This window comes from Carassius carassius, chromosome 21, assembly GCF_963082965.1.
Source record: "Carassius carassius chromosome 21, fCarCar2.1, whole genome shotgun sequence".
NCBI classification, from domain to species: Eukaryota; Metazoa; Chordata; class Actinopteri; order Cypriniformes; family Cyprinidae; genus Carassius; species Carassius carassius.
The window spans coordinates 3,184,686-3,207,637 of NC_081775.1; the positions used below are offsets into that span (position 1 = coordinate 3,184,686).

The 22,952-nt window shown below is 41.7% G+C and overlaps 1 long non-coding RNA gene across 1 annotated transcript; it reads left to right on the plus strand.

Moving 5' to 3' along the window:
- Window positions 1–10,230: 10,230 nt before the first annotated feature.
- On the plus strand, window positions 10,231–10,592 carry LOC132097062 (uncharacterized). Its single transcript, XR_009422653.1, has 2 exons — window positions 10,231–10,426; window positions 10,546–10,592. It is a non-coding gene; the product is annotated as an uncharacterized LOC132097062 (long non-coding RNA).
- The last annotated feature ends 12,360 nt before the right edge of the window (window positions 10,593–22,952 follow it).

Here is a 22,952-nt window from a genome sequence, read left to right on the forward strand (position 1 = left end):
TTTTTTTCTTTTGAATCTATTGAACTGACCCATTCAGTCACTGGAACTGAATCTTTTTGAATTGAGATTACTGAATCGAACCAAATTGAATCTTTGCACTGAAATCTTTTGAATTGAATTTATTGAACCAAACCTTTTTGAATTTTATTTACCAAATTGAATGTACTTTACAGAGTTACTGAACAGAATCCATTGAATCAAAATTTCCTGAATTGCTCTTGTAACATTTTGATTTTCAAAACGTTTTCTTTTCCTGTTTTGAGGAAAATTCTGATCTTGTCAAAAGTTATAATTGTGAACTTTTTATACTAGTGCAGTCTAATTAAACTATATAGTTATTGGGTGCACCCAGATTAGTCCATGCATAATTCATATATTGTAATTTGAGTTTTTTTTGTCATTACAAAGTGTCATTCAATTGAAACTGAATACTGTGAAATAATCTTTTTTTTCTTTCACTTTATTCTCTACAAACAACCAATTTATTTTCAATACAGATTTATTTCCCCACAAAGTTGAGCTGTTTGATTTATGCCTTCCGAGCCGAACCTATTGGCCTATTGATATTAATATATTGTCAGTGCCTGTCAATCGACGCAGGTGTTACAATCAGACAGGTAGGATCTAAACCATCTTAGAGCCTGCCCTTGAATACCTGTATAGTTTTGTACACTAAGATCTAAGGCCCCGTTTACACGATGGGAAAATGCAGATATTTCCCTGCGTTTTGGCCTGTTATTTATATTTCTAAAAACTCCGGCCAAAGTGGAGATTTCTGAAAACACCGGTTATGTGTTGCCGTGTCAACTGGGAAAAACGGGGTTTTAGGTTCTCAAACGTCACATTATGCGCCAGAAAATGCTTAACGTCATGTGAGCGCCCTATGTTTAGAGTTTGTTTGGGTAACGTTACTGTTTGATCATGGATGCTGTTAAGGTGGTACTCATTTTTACGTTTGTGCAAACGCTTTTGGTCTGTTTGCATTTGCAAACACAACTGCTGTATTATATCGCCATGTCTGTGTTGTTTTGAAAGGAACAGGAAGTTGCTCGATTTTGAGGATTCTGATTGGCTTGCATGGCTTTATCCTTCTCCCTACACTGCCGCCCATAGGTTTGGCATAGTTATGATGGCGCTCGACGGCGTATTTATGCGGGTTGATGTAAACGACAACTCTTTTGAAAACGATGTTGTGTGCACGATGTTATTTTTGAAAACTGAGGGGGGGAAATATTCGTTTCTCTAAATACCCGGCTATGTGTAAATGTGGCATAAGATAAGATTTTTTTGCACTAAGATCGAGTAAAACTAGCAATGAGATGCAGCCTTGATCTGACGCTAGAAGCAGCTCATTTTAACAAGTGCAGTTTCTGTGTTATGGTGGGGCCTGAAATTCTTCATACAGATAATTTTTTGCAGGAAGGAGCTCAATTGAGCAGACACAACTTTTTCTAAAATTTTAGACATAAATGAAAGATTTGAAATAGGCCTATAATTTGCCAGTTCACTAGGATCTAGTTTTGGTTTCTTAATAAGAGGCTTAATAACCGCCAGCTTAATAAAGTCTTATTTGTATCACACTTGAGGTTGTTCATTGTTTGCTCATAAGTGAAGTCCCTAATCATGCAGATTTTTGCTACATGTTCTGAGTAGTATTGTACAGTAAGAAAATTATTTTCCTTAACCAGGAAATTAACGTTCTTAGAATTGACAGGCAGCTGACACTGAGAGGTCAAGTAAATACTTACAGTGGATCTAAATATTTAGAATTACTCCTAACTAGTTATGATTGATTATTCCAATTTCCCCTTTGAGCTGAATGGCAACATAAATGGTGGAGAATTTAGGGCAACGTTTTAAACCTAGTTCTGTGAGCAGACTCGGTAACCGTGGTGTGTTTCTTATGTATGTTCATTCAAACCAAGACTACTATCCAAATGCATGTTTTTGTGAATGAATGTGTAGGCTATACACGCCCACATTCCGAGCCTTAACAGTTTCCGAGTTCCTCACTGAGAAACCAGCCACTGCTAATATCTTAAGTTAACTGCAGTTTATAAAATTTGATCCTGTAAGACGGCTAAACCTTTTATAGTCTTAATGCCATTTTAACCACCCTAAATTGAGCGAAGAAACTCTCTTTTAGCGTGAAGAAGATAGCGAGCGATGTTCCTCTCGTATCTTAAAATTAAGACCTCAAGTTATGTATGGCTAGATTGATGCAATACAACTAGACTATTACTCCCGTGGGTTTAACCATTAGCATAGCTAACTAATGTGTACCCTCTTGTCCGTTCATGGAGTAAAATTAATTTTAGAATACTGCAGGTCAATGTTGGATTAATGATAACCGGGAGTCTTAAAATCTCAATCAAAATTGTTGCAACAACCGCAAAAGTCCCATTTATCTGGCAAAGAAATCCCCATTAATTTTATTTACATTTACTGTAATTCCTCAAATAAAAGCCGGGTCCTTTATTTACCTGAACTGAACCAGTTCTTGACTCGAGAATGAGAAACACTCCGGCAGTGGGCATGTACGTTTGCTATATGGCTCTGCTGCACAAATTTTCCCCTGGCCTTTATTTAAAACCGGCCTTTATTTGTCTGTGTTGACCACGCCCCCGGCCACTATAAGAGGCCCGGCGTTTATTTGACTACTGGTTTTTATTTGAGGAATTACGGTATACTAAATTTATCTGATATTGGGCGAAGAAACCCCCACTTTCCGTTTTAAATGCATAAATCTTAAGTCTGATGAAGAAACCTCAGATTAACTGCATTAATTGAACTGCATGGTGAAGAAATCCCACTGGCAGTGATATTAAAACTGGGCGACAAAGAAATCTCCCTGCAGTATGTTTGCTTTTATTAGTGATTTAAGCGATGTTCCTCTCTCCCTAAATTAAGGCTTTCTGTAACAGTATTATCATTTAATGTCCCATTGAGCTGTGTCCCGGCGTGCTTTTTTTGCGCCATCTACTGGTAGATTATAGCGGGTACAATTGTTTATGTTTGGGTTTCTGCCGAGCCCATTTTGCTGAGACACATGCTATCTGCAGGCTGTAGCTGCCGGTTAGCTCCACTAAGAATGAAAGAAACGAGAAAATATGAGATAAAATTAAGAAATAAGAGAGAAATAAGATAGAGAAGAAGATAAAGGATTATTTAGCCCCCTCTGGGATGTCAGCTCACGAGGTTTGTGTTCTTTAAATGTTTTTTCTGTGATTAATGTGTTATCAAAGAAGCTGTAACATTGGATAAGAACAAGCTCTGATATCTTGTTTTTTCTTTATGTTGTTTTCTTTTGTGAGCAGTTCTCACGGGTTGTCAAGACCAGAATAAACCCTGTTTTATGACTCTACATCGTGCGTTCGTTGATCCTTGAGGGTGCTACAGTGAGAACTCCCGTCTGCTGAGCGCGGGTAGATAATTGACGGTGCCGACAACGAGCAACAGGTGCCCCCATCAGCCACGGCGATGCACAGCAAGGAAGGAGCCACTGCTGGAAGGTTCAGGTGCCCCGAAAAATAAGTGTTGCCCCGGTTAAAGGACTAACTTGAATTCTTCTACAAGAGAGAGAAAAATGGACTGTTAAAGGAATTAAGACTAATCTCTCTCTATTGATGAACAAAGCAAAAGACTGGAATATTTTCTATTGTTTAGATTACTACTTGTTAAGTGACTGATATTCATACAGTGTTAAATTTGATGTTGTGATAAGTAACCTGCACATTCAGTGGATTTCAGTAAGTATCAGAAGATAAATATTCTGGCTTGGTAAAATATTTAATAGTGTTTCTTAGTTAGTTATTTAAATCTTGACTTTAAGTTATATCTAAAGAGTTATAACTGTGCTTCAAGGTTACAACAGTAAGCTAAAATAAGATCAACATTCATTCACTCATTACCAAATCAAATTTAAGCTGCTTCATTAAATTCTGCACTTAAGACTAAGTTACAAATAAAAATTAAATAGAATAAATAAAACCTCCAACAATGGCAGAGCATGAGGTTAATCCAGAAGTAAATGAAGATGGTGATGTGGAACAACCTCATACAGACAAGGAATTACAAGCAGCAGAAGGCACAGCTGATGATGTCTCTACTACCTCACGAAGAGCACGGAGAAGCCAAAGAGTCCGTACACTGACGGAAAAGGGCCAAGAACTCCACAAGGAGCTCGTAGAGAAGGCTGCATGTCGTTTCAGAGGACACTATGAGAAGTGGAAAGCTGCTGTTAAGGACGCTAAAGGAGCCATAGAAGATAAGTACTCAGAGGATCTGCTACAGGACCATGTCTCCAAGGTTTCAAATGCTTCTGAGGGTGTGAATGCTGCCTATGTTGAGTTGAGACGCATTGAATCTCCAGATAATGAGACAAGACGGAGAATGGATACATGTGAAGCCATAACAAAGACAATTATCGGAGCAGTAGCAAAGTGCTCTAACCCAAGTAAATCTGAAGTTCAAGGAGATGAAAACTGGAAAGAGACTGAGCCTATATCTAAGTTAGTAGCCTCAGACAAGATGAGTGTAAAGTCACACCACACTAAGCTCTCTTCTCGCTCAAGGGTCTCCTCTAGAAGCTCCAGCAGGCTTTCAGCCAAAAGACAAGAGGCAGCTGCTGATGTTGCAGCAAATGAAGCTGCTCTGCAAGTTCTGCTTGAACAAGAAACTCATATGAAGGAAATCGAAAGACAAGAAGCTGAAATAGCACAAAGACAGAGAGCTCTAGAAGCTAAGCGCAGAGAAGTAGAGCGACTTGAGACAATAAAAAAGCTAAATGCAGCAAAGGCTCGACAGCAGGTGTATGAACAAAGTGAATGTTCAGATGAAGAGATATACAGCCTACTTCACCACAGTCCTGCCAAAAACAATGAAGTCAAGTCTGAAAACAATGACTCACATTGCAAACAGTGTTCTTCACCGCAAATTATGACACCTCAACGAGAAGTGAACACGACAGATCTGGTCAAAGCATTTGCAGAGTCTCTTAGTGTAAGCCGTCTTCCGGTACCAGAGCCTACAATATTTAGTGGCGATCCTATTAGATATAATGATTGGAAGATTTCCTTTCAAACTCTGATCGACAGGAAAAATATACCAGTTGAAGAGAAGACTTATTACCTGAGAAAGTATGTAAGTGGGCCTGCAAAGAAGGCGATAGAAGGCTACTTTCCGCTTGGCACAGAATCAGCATACTATGCAGCATGGTCAGTTCTCGAAGAGAGGTATGGCAATCCCTTCCTCGTAGCCAAAGCCTATCGAGACAAACTCGATGCATGGCCAAAGATAAACTCTAAAGACAGTATGGAACTTCAGGCATTTGCTGACTTCCTCTGCTGCTGCAAGACAGCCATGTTACAAATGAAGGGGCTTGAAGTGTTCAATGACTGCAATGAAAACCAAAAAATGCTTGCAAAACTCCCAGATTGGCTCACTTCAAGATGGAATAGAAAGGTTATGGAAGTGCAAGAGGAAAACCACACCTTCCCGAGCTTCAGCCAATTTGTGGACTTCATCTCACGGGAAGCCAAAATTGCCTGTAACCCCATAACATCTCTTTTCGCTCTGAAACCAATTGAAATTGAAAGTACAAAAACACAAAAGAACAAAGGCTATGGAGCGAAGGTACTGGCAACTAACTTAAATGAAAGATCTGTCAGTACTAGTTGTGTGTACTGTGAGAATTTGGGTCACAGCCTACTTAATTGCTGCAAGTTTATGAGTGAGAGTATTCATGAGAGACTAAATTTTGTTCAAGACAAGAAGTTATGCTTTGGCTGTCTAAAGTCTGGTCACCACTCCAAGGTTTGTGAAAGCAGAGCCACCTGTGATACATGTGATAAAAAACATCCAACATGTCTTCATGATAACCGTACCAGAGAAGAAAGAACAAGAAAAAGTCAAACCAGCAGTGACAGGACAAGACATAGAAACCCATACACTTTACAAGATGATACCGTCACACCAACAACAAGCGAAGCAACATCTAACAGAGTCGCACAGAATGTTGATGACACTCACACATCCTCCATTGTTCCAGTATGGGTGTCAGCTGAAGGCAAGCCAGAGCATGAAGTTCTTGTGTACGCGCTCCTTGATACGCAGAGCGACACAACCTTTATTCTCGAAGAAACAGCACAAGCTCTGCATATTAAAGGTAAATCAGCTCAGCTAAGGCTTACCACCATGTCATCAAGAAACACAGTTGTGTCGTGTCGCAAGCTCTCAGGTCTACAAGTAAGAGGATTTTATTCAAATAAGACAATTTCCCTACCAGTAACATATGCAAGGGACTTCATACCTGCAAACCGAGATCACATTCCAACCCCTGGAACAGCCAAGACATGGCCTCATCTTGAATGCATTGCGGAGGAGATCGCTCCACTACAAAGCTGTGATATTGGCCTACTGATTGGCTACAACTGCCCCCAAGCACTTGTTCCTCGTCAAGTTGTGTCAGGAAACGAAAATCAGCCGTTCGCACAAAGGACTGATCTGGGATGGAGTATTGTGGGTTATGGCAATCCATGTCTTGATTATGGAGATCCTTTCGGAGTAAGTCATCAAGTCATTGTGAAGGAAGTGGTGCCGTATTCAAACCTCCTCAAACTTCACCAACAAGGTTCACTATGTTTTCAGAACTCAAATAAAGGAAATTATCTCCCCTACAGAGGTCCTGAAAATGTTGGAATCTGACTTTGTTGAGAAGTTCACAGAAGATGTAAACATCTCTCAAGAAGATCTCAAATTTCTAGCAAAGATAAGGAAAGGCATTAGACACAAGGAGGATGGCCATTTTGAGATGCCACTCCCATTCAAGAGTGAAAGGCCTAACCTGCCAGATAACAAGGCATGTGCTATTCATCGCCTCAAATGTTTAGGAAAAAAGCTCAAGAGGAACAAGCAGTACTACATGGACTACAAGAAGTTCATGGATGAGATAATAGCCCTTGGGGATGCTGAAAGAGTACCAGAGCAAGACATTGACAAGAGACCAGCTTGGTACATCCCACACCATGGGGTGTATCATCCCCAAAAACCCGGAAAGATTCGTGTTGTCTTTGACGCCTCCGCCAAGTTCAGAGGCACCTCACTAAATGACCATCTCCTGACTGGTCCAGAGCTAACAAACACCCTGCTAGGAGTCTTGTGTCGCTTCCGAAGAGGCCCAGTGGCTTTTATGTGTGATATTGAACGCATGTTCCACCAGTTTCATGTGAATGCTTGCGATCAAGATTACCTACGGTTCTTGTGGTGGGAGAACGGAGACCTCGAAACTCCATTCACTGTCTACCGAATGAAAGTACACTTATTCGGCGCAACGTCCTCTCCAGGTTGCGCAAACTATGGCCTCAAACACCTCGCAGCTGAAGGAGAAGGAAGTTTTGATGAAGAAACCATCAAGTTCATCAAAACTAACTTCTATGTCGATGATGGACTAGGAAGTGTCGACACTGAAGAGCAAGCAATACAGCTTGTCAATGAAGCACGCAAGCTCTGCAGGATGGGCAACCTTCGGCTGCATAAGTTCATCTCAAACAGCACCCAAGTTCTAGCTTCGCTTCCAAAGGAAGAATATGCTGTAGTTGCCAAAGATCTAGATATGGCACTTGGTGAAGTGCATATGGAGAGAGCACTTGGGGTACAATGGTGTGTGGAATCAGACCAATTCCAGTTCCGAGTGGTTGTTAAGGAAAATCCACTCACCCGAAGAGGAGTATTATCCACAGTCGCCTCTGTGTTCGATCCATTTGGGTTTGTGTCGCCTTTCATTTTGCTAGGAAAGCAAATCTTGCAACAAATGTGCCGAGATAAGCTCAGCTGGGATGATAGCTTACCTGACAGTCTTCGACCTCAGTGGGAGTCTTGGCTCCGGGACCTGGGAAACCTGGCAGATGTAAAAATTTGCAGACATTCCTTCAAAGCTACATTCCTTCAAACTTCCAGGCACAACACTACGAACTGCATCATTTTTCTGATGCAAGTGCATCTGGATATGGCATGTGCACCTACCTGAGAGCAGTAAGCACATCTGGTGAAGTTTACTGCACCTTGGTGATGGGAAGATCGAGAGTTCCACCATCCAAAGTCACAACTATACCACGTCTAGAGTTGTCAGCGGCCATTGTTGCTGTTCGCACCGGTGACATGCTAAAAAAGGAATTGGAAATAGAAATCTCAGAAGAAAGGTACTGGACTGACTCTAAAGTGGTGCTCGGCTATATCAGTAATGAGGCCAGAAGGTTTCACGTGTTTGTTGCAAACCGTGTCGAACGCATCAAACAAAGTACAGAGTCAACACAATGGTGGTATGTAACTTCCAAAGACAATCCGGCAGACCACGCCTCAAGGGGCCTTACAGCAGAACAACTTGTAGCTTCAAACTGGTTCAAGGGCCCAGATCTTCTCTGGCAGAAGGTCATAACCAGTAGTGTACTCAAGGTGGGAGAGTTATCGAACAGTGACCCAGAGGTCAGGAAAGTTCAAGTCTACACGATACAAGTAGAAGAACAAAGGTCACTGTTAGATCGGCTTCAGAAGTTTTCCGACTGGTTGAGAATGATTAAAGCTGTGGCCAGACTCAAGCGCTATGTTAAAGAAGCAAAGGATCACAAGAAGTCATGTAACATTGTTAACCTACAAGAGAGAAAAGAAGCAGAGGTAACCATAATAAAGATGGTCCAAGCAGCAGCGTTTACTCAGGAGATAAAAACCTTACAACATCATGAGGTGATGCAGACCAAACACAGGGTCAGCAAGTTATGTCCATTTCTCGACAACCAAGGCCTTCTTCGGGTAGGCGGACGCTTAACACATGCTGCTTTGCATCCTAATGTCAGACATCCTGTGATCCTGCCAAGAAACAGTCATGTGTCTACATTACTTGTCAAACATTATCACGAGAAGACATACCATCAAGGAAGAGGGATCACGATGAACGAGCTGCGAGCTAATGGATACTGGATACTTGGATGCAGTAAGATTGTTTCGTCTTACATCTATAAATGTTTAAAATGCAGAAGATTCAGAAGGTGCACGGAGCAGCAGAAGATGGCAGACCTCCCGGAGGATAGGATGGAAACTACACCACCATTCACCTACTGTGGGATGGACTGCTTTGGTCCTTTTTACGTCAAGGATGGCCGCAAGGAGTTAAAGCGTTATGGATTGTTAATCACCTGCATGTGCTCCAGAGCAGTACATCTTGAGATGCTTGATGATCTATCGACGGATTCCCTCATAAACTCTTTACGTGGATTCATAGCCATCAGAGGTACAGTTCGGCAGATAAGATGTGATCAAGGCACAAACTTTGTCGGCACCAGAAATGAGTTTGCTGAAGCATTCAAGGAAATGGATCAAGCAAAGCTGGAAAAACTGGACTGCGAGTTTCTCATGGACACCCCAGCGTCAAGTCACATGGGTGGTGTCTGGGAAAGACAAATCCGCACCATAAGAAGTGTACTCACGTCAATCCTGGATCAATCCAGCAAACAACTCGACAGCTCTTCTCTAAGGACATTCCTGTATGAGGTAATGGCAGTCATCAATAGCAGGCCATTGACTACTGACCAACTGTGTGATCCATCAAACCCAGAACCTTTAACGCCAAACCACATACTGACCATGAAGTCAACAATCATCTCCCCACCTCCAGGAAGGTTTGTAAAGGAAGATCTTTATCTCCGTAAGAGGTGGCGTCGTGTTCAACTCCTCGCCAACACCTTCTGGACAAGGTGGAAAAAAGAGTATTTGTTAAACCTTCAAGGTAGACAGAAGTGGACCAAGGAGCATAGAAATGCTAAGGTTGATGATATTGTTCTCCTGAAAGACGAGATAACTCCACGCAGCCAGTGGAAATTGGCGAAGATCGCTGAAGTCTACCCTGGAAAGGATGGAATAGTGAGGAAGGTGAAATTGTTAATGAGTGATCAAAACCTGGACGAAGAAGGAAAACGTACCTCCAAACCCGTTCATCTGGAAAGGCCCATTCAGAAGACAGTCGTTCTGATGGAGGCAGAAGATTCTCAACCTCGCTCTGCCTAAAATATAGTTCATATTCTTTAATTCATAAGCTATTCATTAGTCGTAGTTGATAATTTGTTCTTTAAAAATCACAAGTGATTGGTGGGAGTGTAACAGTATTAGCATTTAATGTCCCATTGAGCTGTGTCCCGGCGTGCTTTTTTTGCGCCATCTACTGGTAGATTATAGCGGGTACAATTGTTTATGTTTGGGTTTCTGCTGAGCCCATTTTGCTGAGACACATGCTATCTGCAGGCTGTAGCTGCCGGTTAGCTCCACTAAGAATGAAAGAAACGTGAAAATTTGAGATAAAATTAAGAAATAAGAGAGAAAGAAGATAGAGAAGAAGATAAAGGATTATTTAGCCCCCTCTGGGATGTCAGCTCACGAGGTTTGTGTTCTTTAAATGTTTTTTCTGTGATTAATGTCTTATCAACGAAGCTGTAACATTGGATAAGAACAAGCTCTGATATCTTGTTTTTTCTTTATGTTGTTTTCTTTTGTGAGCAGTTCTCACGGGTTGTCAAGACCAGAATAAACCCTGTTTTATGACTCTACATCGTGCGTTCGTTGATCCTTGAGGGTGCTACACTTTCCTTTAACCACCGCATATCATTGTAGTCATTGAAGTGATGCAATTGAATAGCGAAGTAATGGTTTAATTCTAGTCTAGCTAACTAGTAATTTGCTATTGTCTGTGAAGTGAATGTGCTGTTTTGATTTGTGAATTAATTTATATGCGATAAGTCATAACTGACAGCGCATGAGTTTCCCATGCAGATTTACAACAGTGAAAGTTCTGCTCCACTTGCAAGTGTTGTAAGCTTGCATCGGTCCCTTAAGCCCGGAACATTGCGGGGTCGCCTTCTGTGTGAAAGCAAACACGTCCCGGGATTGATTCCGGCACTGAACCCGGGTCGGGGACCTAGTAACATTGCCGGGTTCAATCCCGTGACGAGCGCTGTGTGAACAAAAGCCAGATCTAATGCCGTGTCGTAGTGATGACACACGTTATCGCACGATTCTTTTATCGGCTGTTTTGAAGGAAAATCAATGTTCACGACAAAAAAATGTGCAAACTGTATGAAGCAGAGATCAGTTAATTCCTCACTTTCCACGCTGATGCCGAGATCATTCGCCAGCTTCAGTGAACGTTTTCGACTCGTACATTACACGTCAAGCCCTGATGTCACGTGTCATTACGGGACCTTTACGGGTTATGTGTGAAAGCACGTACATATCCCGGGTAATCACTGGCAGTGTGAAAGTGCAAAATCTAGTGACCCAGGAAAAATTGCCGGAACACTTTACCCGTGTATTTGCCGGAATCGCAGTGTGAAAGGGGCTTTAGCAACATCTGATCCCAGAAGTTGAGAGCAGCCTCTTCTGGTTCAATCTGATAACAGCACCACGTCACAGACCCTTGTGTAAACCAACAACTGAGTGTAGCCAGAGCTAACTTAACTGTTAGCTGTTAGCATCTGACTAACTGACACTAAGAGAGTTTAAAGTGTGAACCACTCCTCTTTCTCTCTCTCTCTCTCACTCCTGGTTTCACTTCTTGTTTATTCTATAACCTTCTGTATAAACTCAGTTAGGTTTGCCCTTTCCTCACATACTTTGGTTCTATTTGTGTTATTTTTTTTTATTATTCTACCTCTCTATGATTTCATTTAATTCATTTATTTTTAGCTTGAAGGTACAGATTCAGCTAAGTTGATTTTAATTAAATCTCAGATTTAATTATATCAATTTGTTTATTTTTTACCTCTCGGTATGTGTTAGAGAAGTTCTAGCAACTGTTTCCCCTTAATGAGTGGTACAGTTTTTGGTAGCCTAATTTCCTGTCAATTACCTTCCTTACACCCAGTGTTGGGGAGTAACTAGTTACATGTAACTGCGTTACGTAATTTAATTACAAAATTAATGTAACTGTAATTAGTTACAGTTACTAAGAAAAAATGAGTAATTAAATTACAGTTACTTATGAAATTTTTAACGATTACAAAGGGGATTACATTTGAATATTTACACACATCCACATACAGATTTAACTGATTTCTTTCCCAAATTGCACTGACTATTCTGAGACATACCGCCCTAATAATTTCCGGGATGCGGAAATACAGTCTGGTTCGTAGAATCCAGTCATAAAAACGGAATGCCTAACGCGGACGGAATATGCCACATTTTGGATGACTAAATCAAAAGTAGGTCAGTACACTTGAATCAAAACATGACATGGATTAGTGTCTGTGAATATTAAGCCCCAAAAATGCAATATATGACTCCTGCACGTTCTTCGTGTCTGTGGAAATCAGGCGCGGACTGGACACCGGGAGAACCGGGACAATTCCCAGTGGCCTGGCAGCCGATTTTGCCCGCTATTTTAATATAATTATTGTATAATTGCCTGCCGAATGTACTAAAGCGATCATTTGCGAATCCGCCGTTTGATAATTAAATCTCTAATATATCAGGAAGTGTTAGTCATGACTCGCGTGCTCTCCGCGCCTCCGCCAAACGGTTTGGATCAGACTCAGAGTAATCAATTCGAGAGAGAGAGAGAGAGAGAGAGTGGACTTTGGAAGCGCACAGCTGGAGCAGAGAAGCAGAACTATACTGTTCAGGGTTTCAGGTCAGTTTCATCTTTAAAGATGCTTTTTTTTCTTTGTTTTTTTTATTTAATTAATCAGCAGCAGCACGTTGCTCATCAGTCATCACTCAAAATACTATATAAAGGACATCATTATTATCAGTTGTAATGTTACAGTAGTAATTTAGCTGAAAAACAACCAGATTTTTTTATAGGTTTAGGGGGAGCTACGGACAGACAACAACACAACCCTTACGAAAATTAACGTTTTAATATATTTCTATAAATCCAGAGAAAATAGTTACTATTGTTTAACTGTGGTAACCAAAAATTTAAAATGATTTTACAAATTGAGTTATTTAAAAATAAATACAAATCCATTTGCAAAAAACAAAACAAAAAAAAAGGTTATTGTATATAAAAAAAAAAAAGTTACACTACTATTACATTTTAAACAGGGTAACTTGTAATCTGTAACCTATTACATTTCCAAAGTAACCTTCCCAACACTGCTTACACCAGGCCCCTGAGCTGACTAGAAACACTTCCTATTGTTTCTGTTTATTACCTTGAGGTGTTACCACATGGTGACTGCCAAGGACACCTGCGTTTTAACCGGAAGTAAAATAAGCAAAACTCAACCTGCTACTTCCTGTTTATTGCAGACATTGCAACTCCCTTGAGAAGCCCTGTCAAGTGTGAGAACTTTCTGCCAAGACTTTACAAGACATTTACTCTTGTGAATATATAAGACTGGAGTCCCAGAATATACAAAAAGGGGTCGCTGTTCAGCTTAACAGACAATGTGGCCAAACCCTCAACCACACACCTTCAAGGGAATGGATGGAACCCAGCCCCAGTTTGAGCAATACCAACTTTTCTGAAGAGACTGCCAATGCTAAAGCTGCTCTTTACAAGAGGCAATGATGCATAGCTAATGCCAACTACATGGACTCAAGACCACCTAACATCAAACTCAAATAGCATCTGCACTCTTTGCCATGCCAGATTTACCCTCATACCAAGGAGTTTCATCTGACAGGTGGGTTCACCAACTACTGTCTTAGTGCTGGTCTACACCAACAACATGGCCAGAACTAAAGGGACTGCCCACTTCAGCAGAACACCACTCCCACCAGAGCACAGACTACTCAGATGACAAAAAGAGCCTGCTCTGCACTTCCTGAACCATCCAGCGATTCTCCAGTCACAACGGAAACTGGAAAGTGATCACAGAGATGTGCCTCCAAACTTTGATGGCCCTCTACAGCCAATGTATCCGTACAGAGGACCAAAGCCCCAATGTTATGTTGAGGCACCATGTGCCCAGATAAGGTGTTTTGTAGGTTAACAGCAAACCTCTCCCACAGCAACACGGCAAGCTGGACTTCCAGTCATCAAAGTACAAGTGACAGACATCCTGATCGTCCTTCAAATCGCATAGACTGACAAGACAGAAAGCTCCTAATTTACAAACTCAAAGAAATTGTCAATGTTGGACTTTGGCAAGGAAACACTCACATCAAGATACACACACCAGTTATGGTAGCCTACCACGACAGTAACCCACAGTTATACCTGGCCCCAAAGCTGCGTACCCTGACCAAAGATATTCATTATCTCTCCCCCAGTAAGCTCTTCCTCAGAGACAACACTGAAGCAATCTGCGGTTTACAAACCATACAAAGAGAGACACTCTGCCCGGCTGAGACGATTTAGACGATTTAGACAGACGATTTATCATCACCCCAGTCGACACAGCCCTCCTAGCACCGTCTCGGCTACCTGTCCAGACCACCTTTCCCATTACCTGATCCCGGACCTCTGCCAAAACATTACTTTGCTTCGCCACAGCAATCGGGTAAACCCTAACTCTCGGCTTTGCCTTTGTCCTGAGTCAATGGGGTGCAAAGGTCCATGAACAGGTGCACAGCTGCCCTTCCTCGAACCTTCAAATGGAGCCACCAGAAAAGAGGGACCCAGGCTGAGACAATGCTGAACCTGACCAAGGTTAACACCCAAGCTGATGGTCCAAAGGATGAGGAAAACTAGCAACCACCTAGCATCTGACTAGCAGGATGCACCTGCCATTCAGCTTTCCTGATCCACCTGCCATCCGATCATCATGATCCACCTGCTGTCCTACCATCATGACAACTCTTGTCTGACGATGTTTGCAGGTGAACTTCGTCAGCCAAAAGGGGGGATTTTGTAGCATCTGCTTAGGATCATGTACAATTGTTGGACTTTATGTTGTAGGGATTCCTTTAGCCTTTTGACATTTGCATATAAATTACAGAATCTGGCCCCATGGTATATGTAATGATAAAACCTTCCTAATCATCGGGAAGGAGGCGGGAACCGGCGGACAATCAAAATGAAACTTTAATAATCAAAATGAACACAAAACAGCGCATCAGCCCCTCGCGGACGACTGATGCGCACAAATAAAAACCAAAACATAAAATAAAGCCCAGGCCTGGTCCTCTCTCGTCCTTCACTGTCGTCGCTCCTGTTTTATATCCTTCCATCTCCTCCGTGGGACTCAAGACCGGTGGGTCGAACAGGTGTCGTTCATCTCCAATCACTCCACCGGCCTCGCTCGTTCCCACGTCTCTCGGCCCCGCCCCACTCGTCACAGAATACATTTATGTGGGTGTTTAATGGCAATGTTTACCCCCATTATCTGGAAGATACTGAACAGGTCTCCCCATCTAACTTCAAACACGCTCTGAGATAACTAGATAGCCCTCGATGCCAGACACCAAAGGGGCCTGGCTGAGCAGCCAACTCACATTCTCACAATACACAACACACACTTTTATTCATTTAGACTATAATTAATCAGTTACAAATGTATCTGGTATATGCATGTATTGTTTGTATGTTTCACTATTGTAGTAGCATAGTTACAATGTTTTATTTGTATTTGTTAGACTCTCAATGCTTATATTAGTATATGAGTGGATCTCTGCTTTAAGATCTTCAACATATGTTGTCCTTGGTATCAAAATGATCTGCTTTTTATCCTCCAAACAATTATGTATACTATGTAGTCCTAAAATGCATCATTCTATTTGTACCACAGTTTGGGTTACCAGATAACCAGTTCATCACGCCGTTTATAAAATATGCACATTAGGTGTCACTGGGACAAAGCAACACTTTCCAGCTGAAACTATATGCCTTGTTATTGGTCAAACCAACCAAAAGGTGTGTTACCGGGAAACCAGATAAAACCTCTTCCACACCCAGAAAGGTGTTTCTCTCAACTTGCGGTTCCGTTAACACACCCATCACATTGGAAACCTTGCGACTCCCCTTCCGGGGGAGTCAGATTTTCTAGCAGCTTTCAGCAGCTTTGTAGATTCACGTCATAACAGTCGACCCATGGATGAAATGACGGAGGTTTCACTCCTAACAGAATTCAACAGGAATCTATGCATTATGTATGCACCGGGACACTTTCCTCATCAACTACAGAACCAATGCAAGTAACTGCTTGTTAACTATTTAGATACGCTTCTAGGCTTTGACCCCTTTTAATTAAGGTGATGAGATTCTTTGATGGTTCTTAACAGGTTGTGATTTAGTTTATGAGTAAATACTGCCATGACTCTCCACTCCACTCTCTCTTGTGCACTCACGCTCTCTCTCTCTCGCTCTTTCGCTCTGCAGTGTGCGCTTTCTCTCTCTCTCTCTTGCTCTCTCTCTCTATCCATGCCTTCCTTGCATTGGCATCTATGTTTAATGTATGTTTTTGTCTAGTCAGATGTTCACACTTGGTTGTCTGTGTTTGTTGCTCACAGGACGAGGTCACTTTAATGTTCCGGTCCCTTAAAAGAGTCTTCACCAGTGCTCCACTCCTCGTTTACCAACCCTGAGCTCCCTTTTGTGGTCGAAGCTGATGCCTCTACAACAGGAGTGGGAGATGTTCTCTCCCAGCTGCAGGGGAATCCACCTATACTCACATGTGCCTTCTTCTCATGTAAGCTCACCCCAGCTGAACAAATTATGACATCGACAACCGAGAACTACTGTCAATCAAACTGGCTCTAGAAGAATGGAGACTTTAAAAGACAACTAAAAAATTATTGTCTAGCAACCTATATTTCATATATAACTGTCTTTTCATGGTCTACTGGGATGTATGATTGTATGTGTATGCGTATGTATTTCTATGTCTGTATTGGTGCTCTCTTGCGTGTTTTCAGTTCTTTTACCATCGTCTGGTTACAAGTGGTAATGTGGAAGATTTTTATTAATAAGATTTTAATTAATCAAGTATAATCAATGTGAATCTAGCCATTTGTGTTGCTAGTTATTATTCCATTATAATCCTATAGGTTAAGTATAGAAAGGAATATGCCTACGAGGCCGATTGTACAGACCAGACCAAATCAAATAGGGGGCCACTTCTCTCTAGGGAGGTATTAAAATTGTAAGCATAAGGAAAAGTTTGACTATTTGGAATGCCCTGTATAGGGTATATAAGGAGATACAATATAACATTCGAGAGATCTCCTTGCAAGGAACTCTTGACTTTATTCTCCTTGAAATAAAGTCTTTTCTTCTGGGAGAAAAACCCCAGACTGAGTGTGATTCTTCAGAGAAGAGGCTGACGACACTACAAATTTGGCGCCCGAACAGGGACATGAAAAGAGCAGCAGAGTGGACAACCACTTTTGAGCTGACCGATAATCAACACAACCGGGTGGCCACCATAAAATAAGGTAAGCATTTTTGCTTATAAAATTTGATTGTGTTGGTTGAGGTCAGTTCTGAGTGGTAAGGACACTTAAAATCTGCTCTTCCAAATTTAGAAAAATAAGATATATAAATCATAAAGGTGTTTTATTCCAGAAGAAATAACTGCATGCACATATTTGGTTTATTAATAGGAAAGCCTTGAAAGGTGACCTAAATTTAAACAAAGATAGTGTAGGCAGAAAAAAATTGTATGCAATGGTCTGTGTTTATTGAAGACTGGGCCTAGGAAGGACAGCAATAAACGTGAAACAGATTAGTTAAGGAATCGAGAGGAAAGTCCCACGGCTACAACTCTGAGAAAGAACAACGTGAAAGGTCACTTTCTCAGAGGTCAGATCATCTTTTTGGGGTGAATTATGTGTTATTCCTCTCATCGCGAAGCAAACAGTAAAATAAAAAATACTTGAACAGTCTCGCTGCTTTTTCTTCTGTTATGGGCGTATTCAAGCCGCGCGCTTCAGTTTGAATCTGAATAGCGCATTCGGCGCGGGGGCGTGGTCACATTAGATATAATGAAGGGAGACATGAAAAACAGACATCGCGTTGTTTTCATATGGATTACTTTATCACAAAATATTTGTTTTCGGCGGCACTTGTTTAGTTTAAAAATAGACATGTCAAGCTTTCTATAGATATCTCTCTCATGTATTTTCGTTGAGTATTCACGGAGTTACAGTTCATTTAAATGACGTGTTTGTAAAAGAAGATCAGCGCAGACAAAGGCTGCAGACAGCGCACCTTGTTTGTTATCTTTATTTTATAAGTGCACAAAGTTTTGTTGTTATTATGTCTGTATCCAAAAAAAAGTAGACCCTTTACAGATTCGATTGATGTATTGCTCTTATCTGTACGATTAAAACTGAAAGTGTAATTTAAGTTCTTTTCGGGGTTATCAGGAGAAAATGACTCAAAACGCGTATCCGCGTTAATCGACTTGATAGGGTTAAATCACAGAAGTCTAAATTCGGCAACAGGAGCTGGTGGTCAGGAATACAGAAACATGATTTTAAATTTGGTGCAGGAACCATGTATTGAAAAGTGATTAAACAAAATATTTACAACCAGAAATAATGAAGGAAAAAACATAGGAAAAACAAAATATTTACAGACTGCAGTTAAACAGATTATAATCAAGTGCACTTTGAAGTTATTGTTCAAGTAAGATATGACAACAGATATACACAATAACAAAAAAGAAAAAGAGGAAAAAAACTGTCCCAGCGATGTTTGATTTCTTGAAGACTAACACGACAACCCACAATGAATTTATATTAATAAGGGCATTGATTATTGTTCAGGGAAAGGATGTGCATGTGGGACTGAAGCGCTAGTCTATGGAGACGTGTGTTGGGGACAGGCTGCAGACAACCTTCCTACCAGACCACTAGGATGGCTGTTCAGTAGATGCTGCTCAGATGTTAGGCTCCTAGCCATAGTAATTCAGCTCGCCATCATTCATCTCTAGACAGAGAGAGAGAGAACCTGGCCTGTGGTGCAACAACAGGACCAGTAAATAACAAGGCTAATTTGGAACTAAGTTTGCATTAAACTTTAGCTAATTCCACACTCAAATATCATTTCCATGTGTACACAATTCTAAATCATTACAAAATCATTAAATGTACAAGCTACAAATAATAAACATTAAGTGCCTGACAACATAGTCAAAAGTGCAATATTAAAGTTATATTGCCTGCACAAAGTTCAAATAATGAATCCAACAGTACTGTAATCTAATTTTCATAATACATGTAAACACACTATATTTATAAAGCAAAAACAGTGACAGACTTCACAACAGCATAAAAGGAATCAACTAGAGCAGCCAATGTTAAAGCTAACACTAATGTTAATGTTCAGCTCTGCTAACTTAATATGTTAGCCTCTAGCAAGTGGTTCATTCATTCGTTCAGATTACTCACCAGTTCCTCTATGTAACATAACCTGATGGCGGTGACAAATTCCCTGCAGCCAGTTAAGTTGTTCTAAAAGTTACAATGATATGGTTAACTTAAAAGCATGATTTGAGCACAAGAGTGAATAGTTTGTATGACACAAACCTGTCCACAACTGTCGATCAGCTTCCCCACACCTCTGAGTGAGGAAGACGCCACAGTCTGATTAAACACCTGTGCTCAATTGCATGATTGGCTAAGCACAGTCAATTGACTGGGATTACGTGAAGTCGCAGGGCACTACTCCACACAGGCAATTTAAAGTGACGGGGACAGCAAAACCAATATACAAACATTTAATATATATTTTGACAGATTTTAACCTGGGTTACACCCTCCCCCCTTAAACCCATGCACGTCCCGTTGCATGTTAAACCACGTGAATAACTGAACTGGTGGTAGACGCAGGGTTTAAAGCATCTGATATACGGTGTAAAAAAGTTTGATATTGCAACCTTTTAGGCTGTAATCGTTGACGCACCGAACGTCTTGGGTTCTGGTTCTACAGAATCAAGGGTTAAATCAAAGTGTAAGGGCTCAGAGACACTAGGGACTGACGTCTCAAGGTCGACAGACTCTTCTTCCTCGAGTTCAGACTGAAGTGGATGTTCAGATAAGTCAGTTTCAACAGGTGCTACAGATTCTTCAGCTTCAGGTAAGTGGTCAGGGGTCACAGGTAATGTCTCTTCTTCAGGTAAGTGCTCACTCTCGGACCCTTCATCAACAACGGCTGGTTCACTCAAAGATGTCATTGATGGAGGAAGAAAGTCATTGGCAACACTTGGAGATGAAGCTCTTTTGTAAAACTTCTCCACAGTGAACTTCATTGGATTTGGGTCCAGACCGAGAACTGTTGGTTCAGGTGAAGAGTCTTCCTCTTCAGAGACCTCAAAATCAGGAGTCTCATGCTGCTGCCGCGTTCTTGGCCTTGAGACTGGACTGGCCTCAATGGATGGCTCTTCTACAGCAGGGAGAAAACCACATGGTAAGAAAAAATCTCTGTGAAGCGTATGTTTAGGACCATCACGACGCTCTGGCTTCACTGTATAGACTGGTAGGTCTCCAGTTTGATCCACCACAATGTAGATGTCCTTCTCCCACTTATCACTCAGCTTGTGTTTACTTCTCAATAGAACACTGCGCACAAGCACTCGGTCTCCAGGCTCTAACTTTGAAGGGATGACTCTTCGATCAAAGCGGACCTTGTTCTTTTCAGATGCTTTGGCAGCGTTCTTTGAGGCAATATCGTAGCTTTCTTTCAACCGGGACTTTAGATTTTGGACATACTGTGAATGAGATTGATGTTTTTTTCCACTCAGCGGTAAACCAAAAGCCAAGTCGACCAGAAGACGAGGAGAACGTCCAAACATCAGTTCGTATGGTGTATATCCTGTGGTCTCATTCCTTGTACAGTTGTAAGCGTGTACCAAGGGTTTGACGAAGTCTTTCCATTTTGTTTTCTGTTTTGCTTCCAGAGTCCCCAACATGTTGAGCAAAGTACAGTTGAATCTTTCTACCGGATTTCCTTGCGGATGGTATGGTGTAGTCCGACACTTCTGGATTCCAGCCACTTCACATAATTCCTTGATCATGTTGGACTCAAAGTCCTGCCCTTGGTCTGTATGAAGTCGTTCTGGTATCCCATAATAGACTATAAAGTTGTCCCACAGACATTTGGCCACTGTCCTAGCCTTCTGATTTGGGGTTGGAAAGGCTAAGGCAAATTTGGTGAAGTGGTCTGTTAACACAAGGATGTCTTTAGTGTTGCTAGTGTCTGGCTCAAGGCTGAGGAAATCCATGCAGATGAGTTCAAGTGGTCTGGAAGTTTGAATACTGATGAGAGGAGCGGCTCTCTCTGGAACAGCTTTATGACGAACGCACCGTCCACAAGTCTTTATCTTGTGCTCTATGTCAGCAGACATTTTGGGCCAATAGAACCGGGTGCGAGCAAGGTCTAATGTGCGCTCTATCCCCATGTGACCCATATCATCATGAAGACTCTGCAAAACAGTGGAACGAAGTTCTTCAGGCAGGACAAGTTGATATGAAGTCTGTTCATTGTCTTGTCGTTTTCTGTAGAGAATACCTTTGACCAGTTTGAGCTTGTTGATTTCTCTCAGCAACAAAGAGATCTCAGGCAGCCCCTCCCTGGCAGTAGGAGGAACTTTCTCACCTGTCTCAATCTGGTATATGACTTCCCGGAGATTTGGGTCAGACCTCTGTTTGTCCCGGAGCTCAAGATGGGACAAAGTAGTAACTACAGACAGCCCAGGATCTTCTGTATAGCTCTCAGGAAGAACGTCTGCCATGATGGACAGGGACTCGATCAAAGTGCTTGCTGCTTCCGTTCGAATGAGGCAACTCTGGCAAATGGCATTGACAACCTCAGATGGAATTGAGGGGGTGCCAGGATCTGAAAGATGTTGTCTGGTGAACTGATTGAGGAGTTCTTGATCGGATTCGCCACAGGGTGAGTCTTCCTGTGGGCGACGGGAAAGGGCATCCGCATCCAGATTCTGTCGTCCAGCTCTATATTGCAACTTGAAGGAAAATGTGGAGAGGGCAGCCAACCACCGATGACTTGTTGCATCCAGCTTGGCTGATGTCAGGATGTAGGTAATAGGGTTACTGTCGGTAACCACAGTAAAATTGGCACCATACAAATAGTCCTGAAATTTTTCTGTCACGCTCCACTTTAATGCTAAAAACTCAAGTTTATGAGCTGGATAACGACTTTCGCTTAATGAAAGTCCTCGGCTTGCAAAAGCAATAGCTCGAAGATTGGAGTCTTGCTCTTGATAGAGTGCTGCATCCAGTCCAATGGTGCTCGCATCTGTATGGGGAATGTAAGGTCGGTTTGGATCAGCGAACCCCAGGACTGGTGCACTGGTAAGTTTCTCAATCAAGGTAGTAAAAGCAAGTTGACAGGGAGGGCTCCACCGAGAATCAAAGGGTTGCTTTGGATCAAACTGGTGGACTTTTAAGTCAAGGGGTTTTAAGTTCTTTCTTGTGGAAGAATATCCACGGGTCAGGTCGTTGAGAGGCTTTGCAATGGCTGAATACCCCTTAATGAAACGGCGGTAATAGCCTGCGAATCCCAGGAAGGATTTTAAGGTCTTAAGATTAGTGGGAACTGGCCAGGATTTTAGTGCAGAAACCTTCTCTGGGTCGGTCTCAACACCATTTTCAGAAACAATGTGTCCTAGATATTTGACTGATGTCTGAAAGAATTTACACTTTTCAGGCGATAGTTTCAATCCGTACTCTTGTAGACGGTTCAGCACTCTAAGCAGACGGCTCTCGTGCTCCTCAAGCATGTTGGAAAAGATGATCAAATCATCCAAAAACACAAGAACCTCTTCCAAATGGAGATCACCCATACACTTTTCCATTAACCTTTGGAAGGTTGAAGGTGCGTTGGTTACTCCCTGCGGCATTCTGTTAAATTCCCAGAATCCGAGAGGCGTAACAAAGGCTGTCTTTGGTTTATCTGCTTCATCCACTTCTATTTGGTAATAACCCGACTTGAGGTCTAGTACCGAAAACCACTTGGATCCAGTGAGTGCAGAAAATGATTCCTCCAAGTTAGGCAATGC